The 22,536-nt window shown below is 63.5% G+C and overlaps 7 non-coding genes across 7 annotated transcripts; all 7 read right to left on the reverse strand.

The window, feature by feature from the left end:
- Positions 1 to 397: 397 nt before the first annotated feature.
- On the reverse strand, positions 398 to 516 carry LOC142865218 (5S ribosomal RNA). The gene has a single exon (XR_012915521.1). It is a non-coding gene; the product is annotated as a 5S ribosomal RNA (ribosomal RNA).
- Positions 517 to 4,055: 3,539 nt separating this feature from the next.
- LOC142865220 (5S ribosomal RNA) lies at positions 4,056 to 4,174 on the reverse strand. The gene has a single exon (XR_012915523.1). It is a non-coding gene; the product is annotated as a 5S ribosomal RNA (ribosomal RNA).
- A 3,539-nt stretch (positions 4,175 to 7,713) lies between these two features.
- Positions 7,714 to 7,832, reverse strand: LOC142865221 (5S ribosomal RNA). Its single transcript, XR_012915524.1, has one exon. It is a non-coding gene; the product is annotated as a 5S ribosomal RNA (ribosomal RNA).
- Positions 7,833 to 11,365: 3,533 nt separating this feature from the next.
- On the reverse strand, positions 11,366 to 11,484 carry LOC142865222 (5S ribosomal RNA). Its single transcript, XR_012915525.1, has one exon. It is a non-coding gene; the product is annotated as a 5S ribosomal RNA (ribosomal RNA).
- Positions 11,485 to 15,017: 3,533 nt separating this feature from the next.
- Positions 15,018 to 15,136, reverse strand: LOC142865223 (5S ribosomal RNA). Its single transcript, XR_012915526.1, has one exon. It is a non-coding gene; the product is annotated as a 5S ribosomal RNA (ribosomal RNA).
- Positions 15,137 to 18,656: 3,520 nt separating this feature from the next.
- On the reverse strand, positions 18,657 to 18,775 carry LOC142865224 (5S ribosomal RNA). Its single transcript, XR_012915527.1, has one exon. It is a non-coding gene; the product is annotated as a 5S ribosomal RNA (ribosomal RNA).
- Positions 18,776 to 22,308: 3,533 nt separating this feature from the next.
- Positions 22,309 to 22,427, reverse strand: LOC142865225 (5S ribosomal RNA). The gene has a single exon (XR_012915528.1). It is a non-coding gene; the product is annotated as a 5S ribosomal RNA (ribosomal RNA).
- Between the last annotated feature and the right edge of the window lie 109 nt (positions 22,428 to 22,536).

Genomic DNA, 22,536 nt, shown 5'->3' on the forward strand with positions numbered 1-22,536 from the left:
GGATCCCCCAACATCAGGTGCCACCACCAAAGATTCCTACGTGTAGCCCATAGAACCCCAAAAGCAACGGGACGAGTTCTGGTCACATACTCCCTCAAAATGACATCCTGGCCTTCTTCTGGAACTCCCTCCCCTCTCAGACTCTCAAGGTTTCCTCCAGCGTGTCGGTTCCCACAGAGCAGACCTTTGGTCTGAGACCTGACAGTCCAGAAGCCACGCATGCTGCCGCGTGACGGCGGTGTCGCGGCTTGGGACAAGAGGAGGCCCCACGGTGCGGGCTGGGGCGCCAGGCACCGCGGCGGGCGCTGAGGGTGGGGGTGACCCCCACCCCGGGCCGCCGACTCGCTCCCAGAAAGGGGACAGAACAAGAGGCAAAACAAAAAAAAAAAAAAGAAGAAGCCTACGGCACCCGGTATTCCCAGGCGGTCTCCCATCCAAGTACTAACCAGGCCCGACCCTGCTTAGCTTCCGAGACCAGACGAGATCGGGCGCGTTCAGGGTGGTGTGGCCCTAGACGGCGGAGGGCGCCCCTGCCCCGCTCAAGAAGCCGAGCCTCTCTGCGCTTCCCCGCCGCCTCCTCCCCCCGCCCCAGGCCCCGCGCCGGCGCTGACCCGCACCGGGCCGGGCCTGTTGAGTTCACCGGCCGGGTCCGGCGGGCTCCGAGGGACGGGGGTGACAGGCGGGGCGGGGCGGGGCGGGGCGGGGCGGGCAGGGAGCGGCGGGCCGGGGTGGGGGGCTGTCTCTCTCTACACACACACACACACACACACACACACTCACACTCACACTCACACTCACTCACTCACACTCACACAAGATGCGCCTCCACGGCTGGACTCGCCAAGGTGGAGACCTTCCAGCCCCCTTCCTCTCCTCGCCTGGCCCACCCCCAGCTCGTGGCCGCCGCCGCCGCCGCCGATTGCGCACGCGCGGGTCGCCCGCCCTTTGACCCCAGGCAGGGGCCGCCCTCCCCGACAACCCCTTTCAGCTGCGCCCCCCACCCTGTGGGTGGGCTGCCGCCTATTCCCCCGGGCCCGGGCTGGGGCACAGCGCATGGGGGAGGGGAGCGAGTGTATGGGGCGTCTCTCTCTCTCTCTAGGGATGTGTCCCATGGGTGGGGTGGCGTGGTTTGTGGGGCGCTGAAGAAATCAGTCCCCTCCATCTCCTACCTCTGGAAAACGCCCAAGCCCTTGGAGAACTGCCGGCAACGCGACCGTGGGGGCCGGGACCCTCCTCTGTGTCCTCCTGTGGCCCAGTCCAAGGGGCCTGGGCCTGGCCGGGGCTGCATTGGACCCCGACCACCCTGGCGTGTGGACTCGCTAAAAATCGGCGATTAGATATTGGATTCCAGCTTCATTGAGGTCATTTCACTAATGAGTGCACCGGAAAGAGTTTCCTAATCCATCTGTGAGGGTGGCAACTGAAAGAGAATTTTAAAGCTGACAGAATAGGCGAGGAAAGGCATAGGAGATTTCCACACCCAGTAAGGAAGCCTTTCCCGAAATGGAAGAAAGAAACGAGCAAACAGAGACACCGGTAGCCCGCCAGGATCAGAGTCTGCCCCCGAGAGAAAGTACCCTGACCAGGTTCACCCGTGGGTGGGTGGCGAGCTAGCGGCATTCAGAAGAGCGAGGCCCGCAGTCTGTGCAGAAGACACCTGCACTCGGGTGTGTGTGGCGGCACGATTCACAAGCAGCTCCAGATGTTAAGCCAAGGAGAAGCCAGGGAGTTCCCAACGCCCCAGGTGTCCTCAGCCCACGACTGGCTGCTGGGGGAATGCGAAGCCCGGCTCCTTGTCTCAGAGCCCTTGTCTCAGAGCGGGACAACCAGGAGGTGTGACGTACACCCCGGGGTTCCCAGGAGGATCAGGCTGAAGCTGGGACTTGGCCTGAAAGTGTCCCCTCGCATGGCCACCCCCTTCCCCTTCCTGCTCCTCTACTCCTGGTGCCCCTCCATCCAGGGGCCAGACCTTAAAGAGTCACCCGCAAGAGAATCCTGGTCCCAAAGGAGCCTTCTGGGGGACCCGTGCTGAGAGAGGTTGTGGGCATGGCCCGCTGGGGCTCTGCCCGACCCAGGGCTGAGAGATGCAACCTCCCAGCTCTGGGTCCCTGCAGGGGAAGCATTGGCAAGCACAGGGCCAGTCCTCCAAAGGCCCAGGTGCAGGGAGCCCAGGCCAAGCAGCCTGTGGAAGAAGCCACCCCGGGAACACGACTGCAGGCCACGGCCCTTCCCACCTCCTCCTCCTCCTCCTCCTGCTCCTCCACCCCCCCCCCGACCTCCCACCCCCCCACCCCACCCCCCGACATGGCGCAGGGCTCAGAGACACCTCAGACACTTGCTACCCAAAGTGCAAAGGGCATCAGTTGCTCCTCCAAACCCCCCCCCCTGCCCAGCAGACCGCGTTGTCCAGCCAGCCCCCGGGCCTCCCTGGGGTGCCCAGCACAAAAGTGCAGACAACCACCGGACCCTCAATCTCAGTTTTCGGATGTTTTTGCCACTCTAAGGACCCGCAGGCCAGCTGGGCCTTCTGGCAGGACAGAGAGCCCCGGAATCCGACGTGGAGAGCTGGGTGTACGTCCCCACGAGGAGGCGGTCCCCACCTCCGCGGCTCTCCCCTTGCGGGGGGGAAAAGCAGCCACGGGGCCTCAGAGAAGACACCAGGCTGGGCGCCCGCCCCACAGTGGGGGCACGTCCCCCGCAGGCCACTTAGCGACGGCCGCCGGCCGGCGGACGGTTGGGTGGCGCGAGACGCTGCGGCCGCCCTGCTACCGGGTTCCTGGGAGGGCGTCCTGGAACCAGCGTCCACACCAAGCCCTTGGAAGGCCCAGGCGACGGAGGAGCCCCGTCAGGCAGGGGCCGAGGACGGTGACGGCCCGGGCGGGGAGGAGCGTGTCAGGCAGGGGCAGAGGACGGTGACAGGTGACAGGCCGGGCGGGAAGGAGTCAGTCAGGCAGGGGCCGAGGAGGAGACGGGCTGGGTAAGGGTTAGGGTTAGAGTCAGGGCACAAGTCACAATCGCAAAGACCTGGAAGCGACCCGAGTGCCCATCGACCCACGAGTGCGTAAATGAAATGTGGCGCGTGGACACCACGGAGTGCTATTCAGCTAGGAGGAGCAGCGGTGAGAGGGCACCTCTCGTGGTTCTCCTGGCCAGAGCTGGAACCCGTTCCAGTAAGCCAGGTAGCCCAAGAATGGACACACGAGCACCACGTGCTCGCGCTCACCAGCAAATGGGTACGAACCGATGGACACCTAAGTGGACACAGAGGAATCACCTTCATCGGGTGGGTGTCGGGCGGGTGGGGGGAGGGGATGGGCATACACCTCCATTAGGAACGGGGTGGGTGCGCACCGACTGGGGGATGGGCGCACTTGAGGCTCTGACCGGAGGGGGGAGGCTGGGAGAGGGCAACGTACCCGACCTTAACATTGGTACCCCCACAATACGCTGGAACAACATCAGAGGTAAATGAATAAGAACACAGGGGGGAGGGGGGCACGGGCAACACATGTCACCTTAATACTTGGACTCCCATCATCTGCTTGAAAAGAGAGAGAAAAGAAAATGCAATCATAGAGATAAGAGACACTTTTTAAAAATAATGAATCCGAAGAGAAAAGTAAAAGGAGGCCTGTGGAGCAGGTCTGGGTGTGACTCCGGATCCCCCAACATCAGGTGCCACCACCAAAGATTCCTACGTGTAGCCCATAGAACCCCAAAAGCAACGGGACGAGTTCTGGTCACATACTCCCTCAAAATGACATCCTGGCCTTCTTCTGGAACTCCCTCCCCTCTCAGACTCTCAAGGTTTCCTCCAGCGTGTCGGTTCCCACAGAGCAGACCTTTGGTCTGAGACCTGACAGTCCAGAAGCCACGCATGCTGCCGCGTGACGGCGGTGTCGCGGCTTGGGACAAGAGGAGGCCCCACGGTGCGGGCTGGGGCGCCAGGCACCGCGGCGGGCGCTGAGGGTGGGGGTGACCCCCACCCCGGGCCGCCGACTCGCTCCCAGAAAGGGGACAGAACAAGAGGCAAAACAAAAAAAAAAAAAAGAAGAAGCCTACGGCACCCGGTATTCCCAGGCGGTCTCCCATCCAAGTACTAACCAGGCCCGACCCTGCTTAGCTTCCGAGACCAGACGAGATCGGGCGCGTTCAGGGTGGTGTGGCCCTAGACGGCGGAGGGCGCCCCTGCCCCGCTCAAGAAGCCGAGCCTCTCTGCGCTTCCCCGCCGCCTCCTACCCCCGCCCCAGGCCCCGCGCCGGCGCTGACCCGCACCGGGCCGGGCCTGTTGAGTTCACCGGCCGGGTCCGGCGGGCTCCGAGGGACGGGGGTGACAGGCGGGGCGGGGCGGGGCGGGGCGGGGCGGGCAGGGAGCGGCGGGCCGGGGTGGGGGGCTGTCTCTCTCTACACACACACACACACACACACACACACTCACACTCACACTCACACTCACTCACTCACACTCACACAAGATGCGCCTCCACGGCTGGACTCGCCAAGGTGGAGACCTTCCAGCCCCCTTCCTCTCCTCGCCTGGCCCACCCCCAGCTCGTGGCCGCCGCCGCCGCCGCCGATTGCGCACGCGCGGGTCGCCCGCCCTTTGACCCCAGGCAGGGGCCGCCCTCCCCGACAACCCCTTTCAGCTGCGCCCCCCACCCTGTGGGTGGGCTGCCGCCTATTCCCCCGGGCCCGGGCTGGGGCACAGCGCATGGGGGAGGGGAGCGAGTGTATGGGGCGTCTCTCTCTCTCTCTAGGGATGTGTCCCATGGGTGGGGTGGCGTGGTTTGTGGGGCGCTGAAGAAATCAGTCCCCTCCATCTCCTACCTCTGGAAAACGCCCAAGCCCTTGGAGAACTGCCGGCAACGCGACCGTGGGGGCCGGGACCCTCCTCTGTGTCCTCCTGTGGCCCAGTCCAAGGGGCCTGGGCCTGGCCGGGGCTGCATTGGACCCCGACCACCCTGGCGTGTGGACTCGCTAAAAATCGGCGATTAGATATTGGATTCCAGCTTCATTGAGGTCATTTCACTAATGAGTGCACCGGAAAGAGTTTCCTAATCCATCTGTGAGGGTGGCAACTGAAAGAGAATTTTAAAGCTGACAGAATAGGCGAGGAAAGGCATAGGAGATTTCCACACCCAGTAAGGAAGCCTTTCCCGAAATGGAAGAAAGAAACGAGCAAACAGAAACACCGGTAGCCCGCCAGGATCAGAGTCTGCCCCCGAGAGAAAGTACCCTGACCAGGTTCACCCGTGGGTGGGTGGCGAGCTAGCGGCATTCAGAAGAGCGAGGCCCGCAGTCTGTGCAGAAGACACCTGCACTCGGGTGTGTGTGGCGGCACGATTCACAAGCAGCTCCAGATGTTAAGCCAAGGAGAAGCCAGGGAGTTCCCAACGCCCCAGGTGTCCTCAGCCCACGACTGGCTGCTGGGGGAATGCGAAGCCCGGCTCCTTGTCTCAGAGCCCTTGTCTCAGAGCGGGACAACCAGGAGGTGTGACGTACACCCCGGGGTTCCCAGGAGGATCAGGCTGAAGCTGGGACTTGGCCTGAAAGTGTCCCCTCGCATGGCCACCCCCTTCCCCTTCCTGCTCCTCTACTCCTGGTGCCCCTCCATCCAGGGGCCAGACCTTAAAGAGTCACCCGCAAGAGAATCCTGGTCCCAAAGGAGCCTTCTGGGGGACCCGTGCTGAGAGAGGTTGTGGGCATGGCCCGCTGGGGCTCTGCCCGACCCAGGGCTGAGAGATGCAACCTCCCAGCTCTGGGTCCCTGCAGGGGAAGCATTGGCAAGCACAGGGCCAGTCCTCCAAAGGCCCAGGTGCAGGGAGCCCAGGCCAAGCAGCCTGTGGAAGAAGCCACCCCGGGAACACGACTGCAGGCCACGGCCCTTCCCACCTCCTCCTCCTCCTCCTCCTGCTCCTCCACCCCCCCCCCGACCTCCCACCCCCCCACCCCACCCCCCGACATGGCGCAGGGCTCAGAGACACCTCAGACACTTGCTACCCAAAGTGCAAAGGGCATCAGTTGCTCCTCCAAACCCCCCCCCCTGCCCAGCAGACCGCGTTGTCCAGCCAGCCCCCGGGCCTCCCTGGGGTGCCCAGCACAAAAGTGCAGACAACCACCGGACCCTCAATCTCAGTTTTCGGATGTTTTTGCCACTCTAAGGACCCGCAGGCCAGCTGGGCCTTCTGGCAGGACAGAGAGCCCCGGAATCCGACGTGGAGAGCTGGGTGTACGTCCCCACGAGGAGGCGGTCCCCACCTCCGCGGCTCTCCCCTTGCGGGGGGGAAAAGCAGCCACGGGGCCTCAGAGAAGACACCAGGCTGGGCGCCCGCCCCACAGTGGGGGCACGTCCCCCGCAGGCCACTTAGCGACGGCCGCCGGCCGGCGGACGGTTGGGTGGCGCGAGACGCTGCGGCCGCCCTGCTACCGGGTTCCTGGGAGGGCGTCCTGGAACCAGCGTCCACACCAAGCCCTTGGAAGGCCCAGGCGACGGAGGAGCCCCGTCAGGCAGGGGCCGAGGACGGTGACGGCCCGGGCGGGGAGGAGCGTGTCAGGCAGGGGCAGAGGACGGTGACAGGTGACAGGCCGGGCGGGAAGGAGTCAGTCAGGCAGGGGCCGAGGAGGAGACGGGCTGGGTAAGGGTTAGGGTTAGAGTCAGGGCACAAGTCACAATCGCAAAGACCTGGAAGCGACCCGAGTGCCCATCGACCCACGAGTGCGTAAATGAAATGTGGCGCGTGGACACCACGGAGTGCTATTCAGCTAGGAGGAGCAGCGGTGAGAGGGCACCTCTCGTGGTTCTCCTGGCCAGAGCTGGAACCCGTTCCAGTAAGCCAGGTAGCCCAAGAATGGACACACGAGCACCACGTGCTCGCGCTCACCAGCAAATGGGTACGAACCGATGGACACCTAAGTGGACACAGAGGAATCACCTTCATCGGGTGGGTGTTGGGCGGGTGGGGGGAGGGGATGGGCATACACCTCCATTAGGAATGGGGTGGGTGCGCACCGACTGGGGGATGGGCGCACTTGAGGCTCTGACCGGAGGGGGGAGGCTGGGAGAGGGCAACGTACCCGACCTTAACATTGGTACCCCCACAATACGCTGGAACAACATCAGAGGTAAATGAATAAGAACACAGGGGGGAGGGGGGCACGGGCAACACATGTCACCTTAATACTTGGACTCCCATCATCTGCTTGAAAAGAGAGAGAAAAGAAAATGCAATCATAGAGATAAGAGACACTTTTTAAACATAATGAATCCGAAGAGAAAAGTAAAAGGAGGCCTGTGGAGCAGGTCTGGGTGTGACTCCGGATCCCCCAACATCAGGTGCCACCACCAAAGATTCCTACGTGTAGCCCATAGAACCCCAAAAGCAACGGGACGAGTTCTGGTCACATACTCCCTCAAAATGACATCCTGGCCTTCTTCTGGAACTCCCTCCCCTCTCAGACTCTCAAGGTTTCCTCCAGCGTGTCGGTTCCCACAGAGCAGACCTTTGGTCTGAGACCTGACAGTCCAGAAGCCACGCATGCTGCCGCGTGACGGCGGTGTCGCGGCTTGGGACAAGAGGAGGCCCCACGGTGCGGGCTGGGGCGCCAGGCACCGCGGCGGGCGCTGAGGGTGGGGGTGACCCCCACCCCGGGCCGCCGACTCGCTCCCAGAAAGGGGACAGAACAAGAGGCAAAACAAAAAAAAAAAAAAGAAGAAGCCTACGGCACCCGGTATTCCCAGGCGGTCTCCCATCCAAGTACTAACCAGGCCCGACCCTGCTTAGCTTCCGAGACCAGACGAGATCGGGCGCGTTCAGGGTGGTGTGGCCCTAGACGGCGGAGGGCGCCCCTGCCCCGCTCAAGAAGCCGAGCCTCTCTGCGCTTCCCCGCCGCCTCCTACCCCCGCCCCAGGCCCCGCGCCGGCGCTGACCCGCACCGGGCCGGGCCTGTTGAGTTCACCGGCCGGGTCCGGCGGGCTCCGAGGGACGGGGGTGACAGGCGGGGCGGGGCGGGGAGCGGCGGGCAGGGAGCGGCGGGCCGGGGTGGGGGGCTGTCTCTCTCTACACACACACACACACACACACACACACTCACACTCACACTCACACTCACTCACTCACACTCACACAAGATGCGCCTCCACGGCTGGACTCGCCAAGGTGGAGACCTTCCAGCCCCCTTCCTCTCCTCGCCTGGCCCACCCCCAGCTCGTGGCCGCCGCCGCCGCCGCCGATTGCGCACGCGCGGGTCGCCCGCCCTTTGACCCCAGGCAGGGGCCGCCCTCCCCGACAACCCCTTTCAGCTGCGCCCCCCACCCTGTGGGTGGGCTGCCGCCTATTCCCCCGGGCCCGGGCTGGGGCACAGCGCATGGGGGAGGGGAGCGAGTGTATGGGGCGTCTCTCTCTCTCTCTAGGGATGTGTCCCATGGGTGGGGTGGCGTGGTTTGTGGGGCGCTGAAGAAATCAGTCCCCTCCATCTCCTACCTCTGGAAAACGCCCAAGCCCTTGGAGAACTGCCGGCAACGCGACCGTGGGGGCCGGGACCCTCCTCTGTGTCCTCCTGTGGCCCAGTCCAAGGGGCCTGGGCCTGGCCGGGGCTGCATTGGACCCCGACCACCCTGGCGTGTGGACTCGCTAAAAATCGGCGATTAGATATTGGATTCCAGCTTCATTGAGGTCATTTCACTAATGAGTGCACCGGAAAGAGTTTCCTAATCCATCTGTGAGGGTGGCAACTGAAAGAGAATTTTAAAGCTGACAGAATAGGCGAGGAAAGGCATAGGAGATTTCCACACCCAGTAAGGAAGCCTTTCCCGAAATGGAAGAAAGAAACGAGCAAACAGAAACACCGGTAGCCCGCCAGGATCAGAGTCTGCCCCCGAGAGAAAGTACCCTGACCAGGTTCACCCGTGGGTGGGTGGCGAGCTAGCGGCATTCAGAAGAGCGAGGCCCGCAGTCTGTGCAGAAGACACCTGCACTCGGGTGTGTGTGGCGGCACGATTCACAAGCAGCTCCAGATGTTAAGCCAAGGAGAAGCCAGGGAGTTCCCAACGCCCCAGGTGTCCTCAGCCCACGACTGGCTGCTGGGGGAATGCGAAGCCCGGCTCCTTGTCTCAGAGCCCTTGTCTCAGAGCGGGACAACCAGGAGGTGTGACGTACACCCCGGGGTTCCCAGGAGGATCAGGCTGAAGCTGGGACTTGGCCTGAAAGTGTCCCCTCGCATGGCCACCCCCTTCCCCTTCCTGCTCCTCTACTCCTGGTGCCCCTCCATCCAGGGGCCAGACCTTAAAGAGTCACCCGCAAGAGAATCCTGGTCCCAAAGGAGCCTTCTGGGGGACCCGTGCTGAGAGAGGTTGTGGGCATGGCCCGCTGGGGCTCTGCCCGACCCAGGGCTGAGAGATGCAACCTCCCAGCTCTGGGTCCCTGCAGGGGAAGCATTGGCAAGCACAGGGCCAGTCCTCCAAAGGCCCAGGTGCAGGGAGCCCAGGCCAAGCAGCCTGTGGAAGAAGCCACCCCGGGAACACGACTGCAGGCCACGGCCCTTCCCACCTCCTCCTCCTCCTCCTCCTGCTCCTCCACCCCCCCCCGACCTCCCACCCCCCCACCCCACCCCCCGACATGGCGCAGGGCTCAGAGACACCTCAGACACTTGCTACCCAAAGTGCAAAGGGCATCAGTTGCTCCTCCAAACCCCCCCCCCTGCCCAGCAGACCGCGTTGTCCAGCCAGCCCCCGGGCCTCCCTGGGGTGCCCAGCACAAAAGTGCAGACAACCACCGGACCCTCAATCTCAGTTTTCGGATGTTTTTGCCACTCTAAGGACCCGCAGGCCAGCTGGGCCTTCTGGCAGGACAGAGAGCCCCGGAATCCGACGTGGAGAGCTGGGTGTACGTCCCCACGAGGAGGCGGTCCCCACCTCCGCGGCTCTCCCCTTGCGGGGGGGAAAAGCAGCCACGGGGCCTCAGAGAAGACACCAGGCTGGGCGCCCGCCCCACAGTGGGGGCACGTCCCCCGCAGGCCACTTAGCGACGGCCGCCGGCCGGCGGACGGTTGGGTGGCGCGAGACGCTGCGGCCGCCCTGCTACCGGGTTCCTGGGAGGGCGTCCTGGAACCAGCGTCCACACCAAGCCCTTGGAAGGCCCAGGCGACGGAGGAGCCCCGTCAGGCAGGGGCCGAGGACGGTGACGGCCCGGGCGGGGAGGAGCGTGTCAGGCAGGGGCAGAGGACGGTGACAGGTGACAGGCCGGGCGGGAAGGAGTCAGTCAGGCAGGGGCCGAGGAGGAGACGGGCTGGGTAAGGGTTAGGGTTAGAGTCAGGGCACAAGTCACAATCGCAAAGACCTGGAAGCGACCCGAGTGCCCATCGACCCACGAGTGCGTAAATGAAATGTGGCGCGTGGACACCACGGAGTGCTATTCAGCTAGGAGGAGCAGCGGTGAGAGGGCACCTCTCGTGGTTCTCCTGGCCAGAGCTGGAACCCGTTCCAGTAAGCCAGGTAGCCCAAGAATGGACACACGAGCACCACGTGCTCGCGCTCACCAGCAAATGGGTACGAACCGATGGACACCTAAGTGGACACAGAGGAATCACCTTCATCGGGTGGGTGTCGGGCGGGTGGGGGGAGGGGATGGGCATACACCTCCATTAGGAATGGGGTGGGTGCGCACCGACTGGGGGATGGGCGCACTTGAGGCTCTGACCGGAGGGGGGAGGCTGGGAGAGGGCAACGTACCCGACCTTAACATTGGTACCCCCACAATACGCTGGAACAACATCAGAGGTAAATGAATAAGAACACAGGGGGGAGGGGGGCACGGGCAACACATGTCACCTTAATACTTGGACTCCCATCATCTGCTTGAAAAGAGAGAGAAAAGAAAATGCAATCATAGAGATAAGAGACACTTTTTAAACATAATGAATCCGAAGAGAAAAGTAAAAGGAGGCCTGTGGAGCAGGTCTGGGTGTGACTCCGGATCCCCCAACATCAGGTGCCACCACCAAAGATTCCTACGTGTAGCCCATAGAACCCCAAAAGCAACGGGACGAGTTCTGGTCACATACTCCCTCAAAATGACATCCTGGCCTTCTTCTGGAACTCCCTCCCCTCTCAGACTCTCAAGGTTTCCTCCAGCGTGTCGGTTCCCACAGAGCAGACCTTTGGTCTGAGACCTGACAGTCCAGAAGCCACGCATGCTGCCGCGTGACGGCGGTGTCGCGGCTTGGGACAAGAGGAGGCCCCACGGTGCGGGCTGGGGCGCCAGGCACCGCGGCGGGCGCTGAGGGTGGGGGTGACCCCCACCCCGGGCCGCCGACTCGCTCCCAGAAAGGGGACAGAACAAGAGGCAAAACAAAAAAAAAAAAAAGAAGAAGCCTACGGCACCCGGTATTCCCAGGCGGTCTCCCATCCAAGTACTAACCAGGCCCGACCCTGCTTAGCTTCCGAGACCAGACGAGATCGGGCGCGTTCAGGGTGGTGTGGCCCTAGACGGCGGAGGGCGCCCCTGCCCCGCTCAAGAAGCCGAGCCTCTCTGCGCTTCCCCGCCGCCTCCTCCCCCCGCCCCAGGCCCCGCGCCGGCGCTGACCCGCACCGGGCCGGGCCTGTTGAGTTCACCGGCCGGGTCCGGCGGGCTCCGAGGGACGGGGGTGACAGGCGGGGCGGGGCGGGGCGGGGCGGGCAGGGAGCGGCGGGCCGGGGTGGGGGGCTGTCTCTCTCTACACACACACACACACACACACACACACTCACACTCACACTCACACTCACTCACTCACACTCACACAAGATGCGCCTCCACGGCTGGACTCGCCAAGGTGGAGACCTTCCAGCCCCCTTCCTCTCCTCGCCTGGCCCACCCCCAGCTCGTGGCCGCCGCCGCCGCCGCCGATTGCGCACGCGCGGGTCGCCCGCCCTTTGACCCCAGGCAGGGGCCGCCCTCCCCGACAACCCCTTTCAGCTGCGCCCCCCACCCTGTGGGTGGGCTGCCGCCTATTCCCCCGGGCCCGGGCTGGGGCACAGCGCATGGGGGAGGGGAGCGAGTGTATGGGGCGTCTCTCTCTCTCTCTAGGGATGTGTCCCATGGGTGGGGTGGCGTGGTTTGTGGGGCGCTGAAGAAATCAGTCCCCTCCATCTCCTACCTCTGGAAAACGCCCAAGCCCTTGGAGAACTGCCGGCAACGCGACCGTGGGGGCCGGGACCCTCCTCTGTGTCCTCCTGTGGCCCAGTCCAAGGGGCCTGGGCCTGGCCGGGGCTGCATTGGACCCCGACCACCCTGGCGTGTGGACTCGCTAAAAATCGGCGATTAGATATTGGATTCCAGCTTCATTGAGGTCATTTCACTAATGAGTGCACCGGAAAGAGTTTCCTAATCCATCTGTGAGGGTGGCAACTGAAAGAGAATTTTAAAGCTGACAGAATAGGCGAGGAAAGGCATAGGAGATTTCCACACCCAGTAAGGAAGCCTTTCCCGAAATGGAAGAAAGAAACGAGCAAACAGAAACACCGGTAGCCCGCCAGGATCAGAGTCTGCCCCCGAGAGAAAGTACCCTGACCAGGTTCACCCGTGGGTGGGTGGCGAGCTAGCGGCATTCAGAAGAGCGAGGCCCGCAGTCTGTGCAGAAGACACCTGCACTCGGGTGTGTGTGGCGGCACGATTCACAAGCAGCTCCAGATGTTAAGCCAAGGAGAAGCCAGGGAGTTCCCAACGCCCCAGGTGTCCTCAGCCCACGACTGGCTGCTGGGGGAATGCGAAGCCCGGCTCCTTGTCTCAGAGCCCTTGTCTCAGAGCGGGACAACCAGGAGGTGTGACGTACACCCCGGGGTTCCCAGGAGGATCAGGCTGAAGCTGGGACTTGGCCTGAAAGTGTCCCCTCGCATGGCCACCCCCTTCCCCTTCCTGCTCCTCTACTCCTGGTGCCCCTCCATCCAGGGGCCAGACCTTAAAGAGTCACCCGCAAGAGAATCCTGGTCCCAAAGGAGCCTTCTGGGGGACCCGTGCTGAGAGAGGTTGTGGGCATGGCCCGCTGGGGCTCTGCCCGACCCAGGGCTGAGAGATGCAACCTCCCAGCTCTGGGTCCCTGCAGGGGAAGCATTGGCAAGCACAGGGCCAGTCCTCCAAAGGCCCAGGTGCAGGGAGCCCAGGCCAAGCAGCCTGTGGAAGAAGCCACCCCGGGAACACGACTGCAGGCCACGGCCCTTCCCACCTCCTCCTCCTCCTCCTCCTGCTCCTCCACCCCCCCCCGACCTCCCACCCCCCCACCCCACCCCCCGACATGGCGCAGGGCTCAGAGACACCTCAGACACTTGCTACCCAAAGTGCAAAGGGCATCAGTTGCTCCTCCAAACCCCCCCCCCTGCCCAGCAGACCGCGTTGTCCAGCCAGCCCCCGGGCCTCCCTGGGGTGCCCAGCACAAAAGTGCAGACAACCACCGGACCCTCAATCTCAGTTTTCGGATGTTTTTGCCACTCTAAGGACCCGCAGGCCAGCTGGGCCTTCTGGCAGGACAGAGAGCCCCGGAATCCGACGTGGAGAGCTGGGTGTACGTCCCCACGAGGAGGCGGTCCCCACCTCCGCGGCTCTCCCCTTGCGGGGGGGAAAAGCAGCCACGGGGCCTCAGAGAAGACACCAGGCTGGGCGCCCGCCCCACAGTGGGGGCACGTCCCCCGCAGGCCACTTAGCGACGGCCGCCGGCCGGCGGACGGTTGGGTGGCGCGAGACGCTGCGGCCGCCCTGCTACCGGGTTCCTGGGAGGGCGTCCTGGAACCAGCGTCCACACCAAGCCCTTGGAAGGCCCAGGCGACGGAGGAGCCCCGTCAGGCAGGGGCCGAGGACGGTGACGGCCCGGGCGGGGAGGAGCGTGTCAGGCAGGGGCAGAGGACGGTGACAGGTGACAGGCCGGGCGGGAAGGAGTCAGTCAGGCAGGGGCCGAGGAGGAGACGGGCTGGGTAAGGGTTAGGGTTAGAGTCAGGGCACAAGTCACAATCGCAAAGACCTGGAAGCGACCCGAGTGCCCATCGACCCACGAGTGCGTAAATGAAATGTGGCGCGTGGACACCACGGAGTGCTATTCAGCTAGGAGGAGCAGCGGTGAGAGGGCACCTCTCGTGGTTCTCCTGGCCAGAGCTGGAACCCGTTCCAGTAAGCCAGGTAGCCCAAGAATGGACACACGAGCACCACGTGCTCGCGCTCACCAGCAAATGGGTACGAACCGATGGACACCTAAGTGGACACAGAGGAATCACCTTCATCGGGTGGGTGTCGGGCGGGTGGGGGGAGGGGATGGGCATACACCTCCATTAGGAACGGGGTGGGTGCGCACCGACTGGGGGATGGGCGCACTTGAGGCTCTGACCGGAGGGGGGAGGCTGGGAGAGGGCAACGTACCCGACCTTAACATTGGTACCCCCACAATACGCTGGAACAACATCAGAGGTAAATGAATAAGAACACAGGGGGGAGGGGGGCACGGGCAACACATGTCACCTTAATACTTGGACTCCCATCATCTGCTTGAAAAGAGAGAGAAAAGAAAATGCAATCATAGAGATAAGAGACACTTTTTAAACATAATGAATCCGAAGAGAAAAGTAAAAGGAGGCCTGTGGAGCAGGTCTGGGTGTGACTCCGGATCCCCCAACATCAGGTGCCACCACCAAAGATTCCTACGTGTAGCCCATAGAACCCCAAAAGCAACGGGACGAGTTCTGGTCACATACTCCCTCAAAATGACATCCTGGCCTTCTTCTGGAACTCCCTCCCCTCTCAGACTCTCAAGGTTTCCTCCAGCGTGTCGGTTCCCACAGAGCAGACCTTTGGTCTGAGACCTGACAGTCCAGAAGCCACGCATGCTGCCGCGTGACGGCGGTGTCGCGGCTTGGGACAAGAGGAGGCCCCACGGTGCGGGCTGGGGCGCCAGGCACCGCGGCGGGCGCTGAGGGTGGGGGTGACCCCCACCCCGGGCCGCCGACTCGCTCCCAGAAAGGGGACAGAACAAGAGGCAAAACAAAAAAAAAAAAAAGAAGAAGCCTACGGCACCCGGTATTCCCAGGCGGTCTCCCATCCAAGTACTAACCAGGCCCGACCCTGCTTAGCTTCCGAGACCAGACGAGATCGGGCGCGTTCAGGGTGGTGTGGCCCTAGACGGCGGAGGGCGCCCCTGCCCCGCTCAAGAAGCCGAGCCTCTCTGCGCTTCCCCGCCGCCTCCTCCCCCCGCCCCAGGCCCCGCGCCGGCGCTGACCCGCACCGGGCCGGGCCTGTTGAGTTCACCGGCCGGGTCCGGCGGGCTCCGAGGGACGGGGGTGACAGGCGGGGCGGGGCGGGCAGGGAGCGGCGGGCCGGGGTGGGGGGCTGTCTCTCTATACACACACACACACACACACACACTCACACTCACACTCACTCACTCACACTCACACAAGATGCGCCTCCACGGCTGGACTCGCCAAGGTGGAGACCTTCCAGCCCCCTTCCTCTCCTCGCCTGGCCCACCCCCAGCTCGTGGCCGCCGCCGCCGCCGCCGCCGCCGATTGCGCACGCGCGGGTCGCCCGCCCTTTGACCCCAGGCAGGGGCCGCCCTCCCCGACAACCCCTTTCAGCTGCGCCCCCCACCCTGTGGGTGGGCTGCCGCCTATTCCCCCGGGCCCGGGCTGGGGCACAGCGCATGGGGGAGGGGAGCGAGTGTATGGGGCGTCTCTCTCTCTCTCTAGGGATGTGTCCCATGGGTGGGGTGGCGTGGTTTGTGGGGCGCTGAAGAAATCAGTCCCCTCCATCTCCTACCTCTGGAAAACGCCCAAGCCCTTGGAGAACTGCCGGCAACGCGACCGTGGGGGCCGGGACCCTCCTCTGTGTCCTCCTGTGGCCCAGTCCAAGGGGCCTGGGCCTGGCCGGGGCTGCATTGGACCCCGACCACCCTGGCGTGTGGACTCGCTAAAAATCGGCGATTAGATATTGGATTCCAGCTTCATTGAGGTCATTTCACTAATGAGTGCACCGGAAAGAGTTTCCTAATCCATCTGTGAGGGTGGCAACTGAAAGAGAATTTTAAAGCTGACAGAATAGGCGAGGAAAGGCATAGGAGATTTCCACACCCAGTAAGGAAGCCTTTCCCGAAATGGAAGAAAGAAACGAGCAAACAGAAACACCGGTAGCCCGCCAGGATCAGAGTCTGCCCCCGAGAGAAAGTACCCTGACCAGGTTCACCCGTGGGTGGGTGGCGAGCTAGCGGCATTCAGAAGAGCGAGGCCCGCAGTCTGTGCAGAAGACACCTGCACTCGGGTGTGTGTGGCGGCACGATTCACAAGCAGCTCCAGATGTTAAGCCAAGGAGAAGCCAGGGAGTTCCCAACGCCCCAGGTGTCCTCAGCCCACGACTGGCTGCTGGGGGAATGCGAAGCCCGGCTCCTTGTCTCAGAGCCCTTGTCTCAGAGCGGGACAACCAGGAGGTGTGACGTACACCCCGGGGTTCCCAGGAGGATCAGGCTGAAGCTGGGACTTGGCCTGAAAGTGTCCCCTCGCATGGCCACCCCCTTCCCCTTCCTGCTCCTCTACTCCTGGTGCCCCTCCATCCAGGGGCCAGACCTTAAAGAGTCACCCGCAAGAGAATCCTGGTCCCAAAGGAGCCTTCTGGGGGACCCGTGCTGAGAGAGGTTGTGGGCATGGCCCGCTGGGGCTCTGCCCGACCCAGGGCTGAGAGATGCAACCTCCCAGCTCTGGGTCCCTGCAGGGGAAGCATTGGCAAGCACAGGGCCAGTCCTCCAAAGGCCCAGGTGCAGGGAGCCCAGGCCAAGCAGCCTGTGGAAGAAGCCACCCCGGGAACACGACTGCAGGCCACGGCCCTTCCCACCTCCTCCTCCTCCTCCTCCTGCTCCTCCACCCCCCCCCCGACCTCCCACCCCCCCACCCCACCCCCCGACATGGCGCAGGGCTCAGAGACACCTCAGACACTTGCTACCCAAAGTGCAAAGGGCATCAGTTGCTCCTCCAAACCCCCCCCCCTGCCCAGCAGACCGCGTTGTCCAGCCAGCCCCCGGGCCTCCCTGGGGTGCCCAGCACAAAAGTGCAGACAACCACCGGACCCTCAATCTCAGTTTTCGGATGTTTTTGCCACTCTAAGGACCCGCAGGCCAGCTGGGCCTTCTGGCAGGACAGAGAGCCCCGGAATCCGACGTGGAGAGCTGGGTGTACGTCCCCACGAGGAGGCGGTCCCCACCTCCGCGGCTCTCCCCTTGCGGGGGGGAAAAGCAGCCACGGGGCCTCAGAGAAGACACCAGGCTGGGCGCCCGCCCCACAGTGGGGGCACGTCCCCCGCAGGCCACTTAGCGACGGCCGCCGGCCGGCGGACGGTTGGGTGGCGCGAGACGCTGCGGCCGCCCTGCTACCGGGTTCCTGGGAGGGCGTCCTGGAACCAGCGTCCACACCAAGCCCTTGGAAGGCCCAGGCGACGGAGGAGCCCCGTCAGGCAGGGGCCGAGGACGGTGACGGCCCGGGCGGGGAGGAGCGTGTCAGGCAGGGGCAGAGGACGGTGACAGGTGACAGGCCGGGCGGGAAGGAGTCAGTCAGGCAGGGGCCGAGGAGGAGACGGGCTGGGTAAGGGTTAGGGTTAGAGTCAGGGCACAAGTCACAATCGCAAAGACCTGGAAGCGACCCGAGTGCCCATCGACCCACGAGTGCGTAAATGAAATGTGGCGCGTGGACACCACGGAGTGCTATTCAGCTAGGAGGAGCAGCGGTGAGAGGGCACCTCTCGTGGTTCTCCTGGCCAGAGCTGGAACCCGTTCCAGTAAGCCAGGTAGCCCAAGAATGGACACACGAGCACCACGTGCTCGCGCTCACCAGCAAATGGGTACGAACCGATGGACACCTAAGTGGACACAGAGGAATCACCTTCATCGGGTGGGTGTCGGGCGGGTGGGGGGAGGGGATGGGCATACACCTCCATTAGGAACGGGGTGGGTGCGCACCGACTGGGGGATGGGCGCACTTGAGGCTCTGACCGGAGGGGGGAGGCTGGGAGAGGGCAACGTACCCGACCTTAACATTGGTACCCCCACAATACGCTGGAACAACATCAGAGGTAAATGAATAAGAACACAGGGGGGAGGGGGGCACGGGCAACACATGTCACCTTAATACTTGGACTCCCATCATCTGCTTGAAAAGAGAGAGAAAAGAAAATGCAATCATAGAGATAAGAGACACTTTTTAAACATAATGAATCCGAAGAGAAAAGTAAAAGGAGGCCTGTGGAGCAGGTCTGGGTGTGACTCCGGATCCCCCAACATCAGGTGCCACCACCAAAGATTCCTACGTGTAGCCCATAGAACCCCAAAAGCAACGGGACGAGTTCTGGTCACATACTCCCTCAAAATGACATCCTGGCCTTCTTCTGGAACTCCCTCCCCTCTCAGACTCTCAAGGTTTCCTCCAGCGTGTCGGTTCCCACAGAGCAGACCTTTGGTCTGAGACCTGACAGTCCAGAAGCCACGCATGCTGCCGCGTGACGGCGGTGTCGCGGCTTGGGACAAGAGGAGGCCCCACGGTGCGGGCTGGGGCGCCAGGCACCGCGGCGGGCGCTGAGGGTGGGGGTGACCCCCACCCCGGGCCGCCGACTCGCTCCCAGAAAGGGGACAGAACAAGAGGCAAAACAAAAAAAAAAAAAAGAAGAAGCCTACGGCACCCGGTATTCCCAGGCGGTCTCCCATCCAAGTACTAACCAGGCCCGACCCTGCTTAGCTTCCGAGACCAGACGAGATCGGGCGCGTTCAGGGTGGTGTGGCCCTAGACGGCGGAGGGCGCCCCTGCCCCGCTCAAGAAGCCGAGCCTCTCTGCGCTTCCCCGCCGCCTCCTCCCCCCGCCCCAGGCCCCGCGCCGGCGCTGACCCGCACCGGGCCGGGCCTGTTGAGTTCACCGGCCGGGTCCGGCGGGCTCCGAGGGACGGGGGTGACAGGCGGGGCGGGGCGGGGCGGGGCGGGCAGGGAGCGGCGGGCCGGGGTGGGGGGCTGTCTCTCTCTACACACACACACACACACACACACACACTCACACTCACACTCACACTCACTCACTCACACTCACACAAGATGCGCCTCCACGGCTGGACTCGCCAAGGTGGAGACCTTCCAGCCCCCTTCCTCTCCTCGCCTGGCCCACCCCCAGCTCGTGGCCGCCGCCGCCGCCGCCGATTGCGCACGCGCGGGTCGCCCGCCCTTTGACCCCAGGCAGGGGCCGCCCTCCCCGACAACCCCTTTCAGCTGCGCCCCCCACCCTGTGGGTGGGCTGCCGCCTATTCCCCCGGGCCCGGGCTGGGGCACAGCGCATGGGGGAGGGGAGCGAGTGTATGGGGCGTCTCTCTCTCTCTCTAGGGATGTGTCCCATGGGTGGGGTGGCGTGGTTTGTGGGGCGCTGAAGAAATCAGTCCCCTCCATCTCCTACCTCTGGAAAACGCCCAAGCCCTTGGAGAACTGCCGGCAACGCGACCGTGGGGGCCGGGACCCTCCTCTGTGTCCTCCTGTGGCCCAGTCCAAGGGGCCTGGGCCTGGCCGGGGCTGCATTGGACCCCGACCACCCTGGCGTGTGGACTCGCTAAAAATCGGCGATTAGATATTGGATTCCAGCTTCATTGAGGTCATTTCACTAATGAGTGCACCGGAAAGAGTTTCCTAATCCATCTGTGAGGGTGGCAACTGAAAGAGAATTTTAAAGCTGACAGAATAGGCGAGGAAAGGCATAGGAGATTTCCACACCCAGTAAGGAAGCCTTTCCCGAAATGGAAGAAAGAAACGAGCAAACAGAAACACCGGTAGCCCGCCAGGATCAGAGTCTGCCCCCGAGAGAAAGTACCCTGACCAGGTTCACCCGTGGGTGGGTGGCGAGCTAGCGGCATTCAGAAGAGCGAGGCCCGCAGTCTGTGCAGAAGACACCTGCACTCGGGTGTGTGTGGCGGCACGATTCACAAGCAGCTCCAGATGTTAAGCCAAGGAGAAGCCAGGGAGTTCCCAACGCCCCAGGTGTCCTCAGCCCACGACTGGCTGCTGGGGGAATGCGAAGCCCGGCTCCTTGTCTCAGAGCCCTTGTCTCAGAGCGGGACAACCAGGAGGTGTGACGTACACCCCGGGGTTCCCAGGAGGATCAGGCTGAAGCTGGGACTTGGCCTGAAAGTGTCCCCTCGCATGGCCACCCCCTTCCCCTTCCTGCTCCTCTACTCCTGGTGCCCCTCCATCCAGGGGCCAGACCTTAAAGAGTCACCCGCAAGAGAATCCTGGTCCCAAAGGAGCCTTCTGGGGGACCCGTGCTGAGAGAGGTTGTGGGCATGGCCCGCTGGGGCTCTGCCCGACCCAGGGCTGAGAGATGCAACCTCCCAGCTCTGGGTCCCTGCAGGGGAAGCATTGGCAAGCACAGGGCCAGTCCTCCAAAGGCCCAGGTGCAGGGAGCCCAGGCCAAGCAGCCTGTGGAAGAAGCCACCCCGGGAACACGACTGCAGGCCACGGCCCTTCCCACCTCCTCCTCCTCCTCCTCCTGCTCCTCCACCCCCCCCCGACCTCCCACCCCCCCACCCCACCCCCCGACATGGCGCAGGGCTCAGAGACACCTCAGACACTTGCTACCCAAAGTGCAAAGGGCATCAGTTGCTCCTCCAAACCCCCCCCCCTGCCCAGCAGACCGCGTTGTCCAGCCAGCCCCCGGGCCTCCCTGGGGTGCCCAGCACAAAAGTGCAGACAACCACCGGACCCTCAATCTCAGTTTTCGGATGTTTTTGCCACTCTAAGGACCCGCAGGCCAGCTGGGCCTTCTGGCAGGACAGAGAGCCCCGGAATCCGACGTGGAGAGCTGGGTGTACGTCCCCACGAGGAGGCGGTCCCCACCTCCGCGGCTCTCCCCTTGCGGGGGGGAAAAGCAGCCACGGGGCCTCAGAGAAGACACCAGGCTGGGCGCCCGCCCCACAGTGGGGGCACGTCCCCCGCAGGCCACTTAGCGACGGCCGCCGGCCGGCGGACGGTTGGGTGGCGCGAGACGCTGCGGCCGCCCTGCTACCGGGTTCCTGGGAGGGCGTCCTGGAACCAGCGTCCACACCAAGCCCTTGGAAGGCCCAGGCGACGGAGGAGCCCCGTCAGGCAGGGGCCGAGGACGGTGACGGCCCGGGCGGGGAGGAGCGTGTCAGGCAGGGGCAGAGGACGGTGACAGGTGACAGGCCGGGCGGGAAGGAGTCAGTCAGGCAGGGGCCGAGGAGGAGACGGGCTGGGTAAGGGTTAGGGTTAGAGTCAGGGCACAAGTCACAATCGCAAAGACCTGGAAGCGACCCGAGTGCCCATCGACCCACGAGTGCGTAAATGAAATGTGGCGCGTGGACACCACGGAGTGCTATTCAGCTAGGAGGAGCAGCGGTGAGAGGGCACCTCTCGTGGTTCTCCTGGCCAGAGCTGGAACCCGTTCCAGTAAGCCAGGTAGCCCAAGAATGGACACACGAGCACCACGTGCTCGCGCTCACCAGCAAATGGGTACGAACCGATGGACACCTAAGTGGACACAGAGGAATCACCTTCATCGGGTGGGTGTCGGGCGGGTGGGGGGAGGGGATGGGCATACACCTCCATTAGGAACGGGGTGGGTGCGCACCGACTGGGGGATGGGCGCACTTGAGGCTCTGACCGGAGGGGGGAGGCTGGGAGAGGGCAACGTACCCGACCTTAACATTGGTACCCCCACAATACGCTGGAACAACATCAGAGGTAAATGAATAAGAACACAGGGGGGAGGGGGGCACGGGCAACACATGTCACCTTAATACTTGGACTCCCATCATCTGCTTGAAAAGAGAGAGAAAAGAAAATGCAATCATAGAGATAAGAGACACTTTTTAAACATAATGAATCCGAAGAGAAAAGTAAAAGGAGGCCTGTGGAGCAGGTCTGGGTGTGACTCCGGATCCCCCAACATCAGGTGCCACCACCAAAGATTCCTACGTGTAGCCCATAGAACCCCAAAAGCAACGGGACGAGTTCTGGTCACATACTCCCTCAAAATGACATCCTGGCCTTCTTCTGGAACTCCCTCCCCTCTCAGACTCTCAAGGTTTCCTCCAGCGTGTCGGTTCCCACAGAGCAGACCTTTGGTCTGAGACCTGACAGTCCAGAAGCCACGCATGCTGCCGCGTGACGGCGGTGTCGCGGCTTGGGACAAGAGGAGGCCCCACGGTGCGGGCTGGGGCGCCAGGCACCGCGGCGGGCGCTGAGGGTGGGGGTGACCCCCACCCCGGGCCGCCGACTCGCTCCCAGAAAGGGGACAGAACAAGAGGCAAAACAAAAAAAAAAAAAAGAAGAAGCCTACGGCACCCGGTATTCCCAGGCGGTCTCCCATCCAAGTACTAACCAGGCCCGACCCTGCTTAGCTTCCGAGACCAGACGAGATCGGGCGCGTTCAGGGTGGTGTGGCCCTAGACGGCGGAGGGCGCCCCTGCCCCGCTCAAGAAGCCGAGCCTCTCTGCGCTTCCCCGCCGCCTCCTACCCCCGCCCCAGGCCCCGCGCCGGCGCTGACCCGCACCGGGCCGG

The sequence above is a fragment of the Microcebus murinus genome, chromosome 28 (assembly GCF_040939455.1).
Source record: "Microcebus murinus isolate Inina chromosome 28, M.murinus_Inina_mat1.0, whole genome shotgun sequence".
Taxonomy (NCBI): domain Eukaryota; kingdom Metazoa; phylum Chordata; class Mammalia; order Primates; family Cheirogaleidae; genus Microcebus; species Microcebus murinus.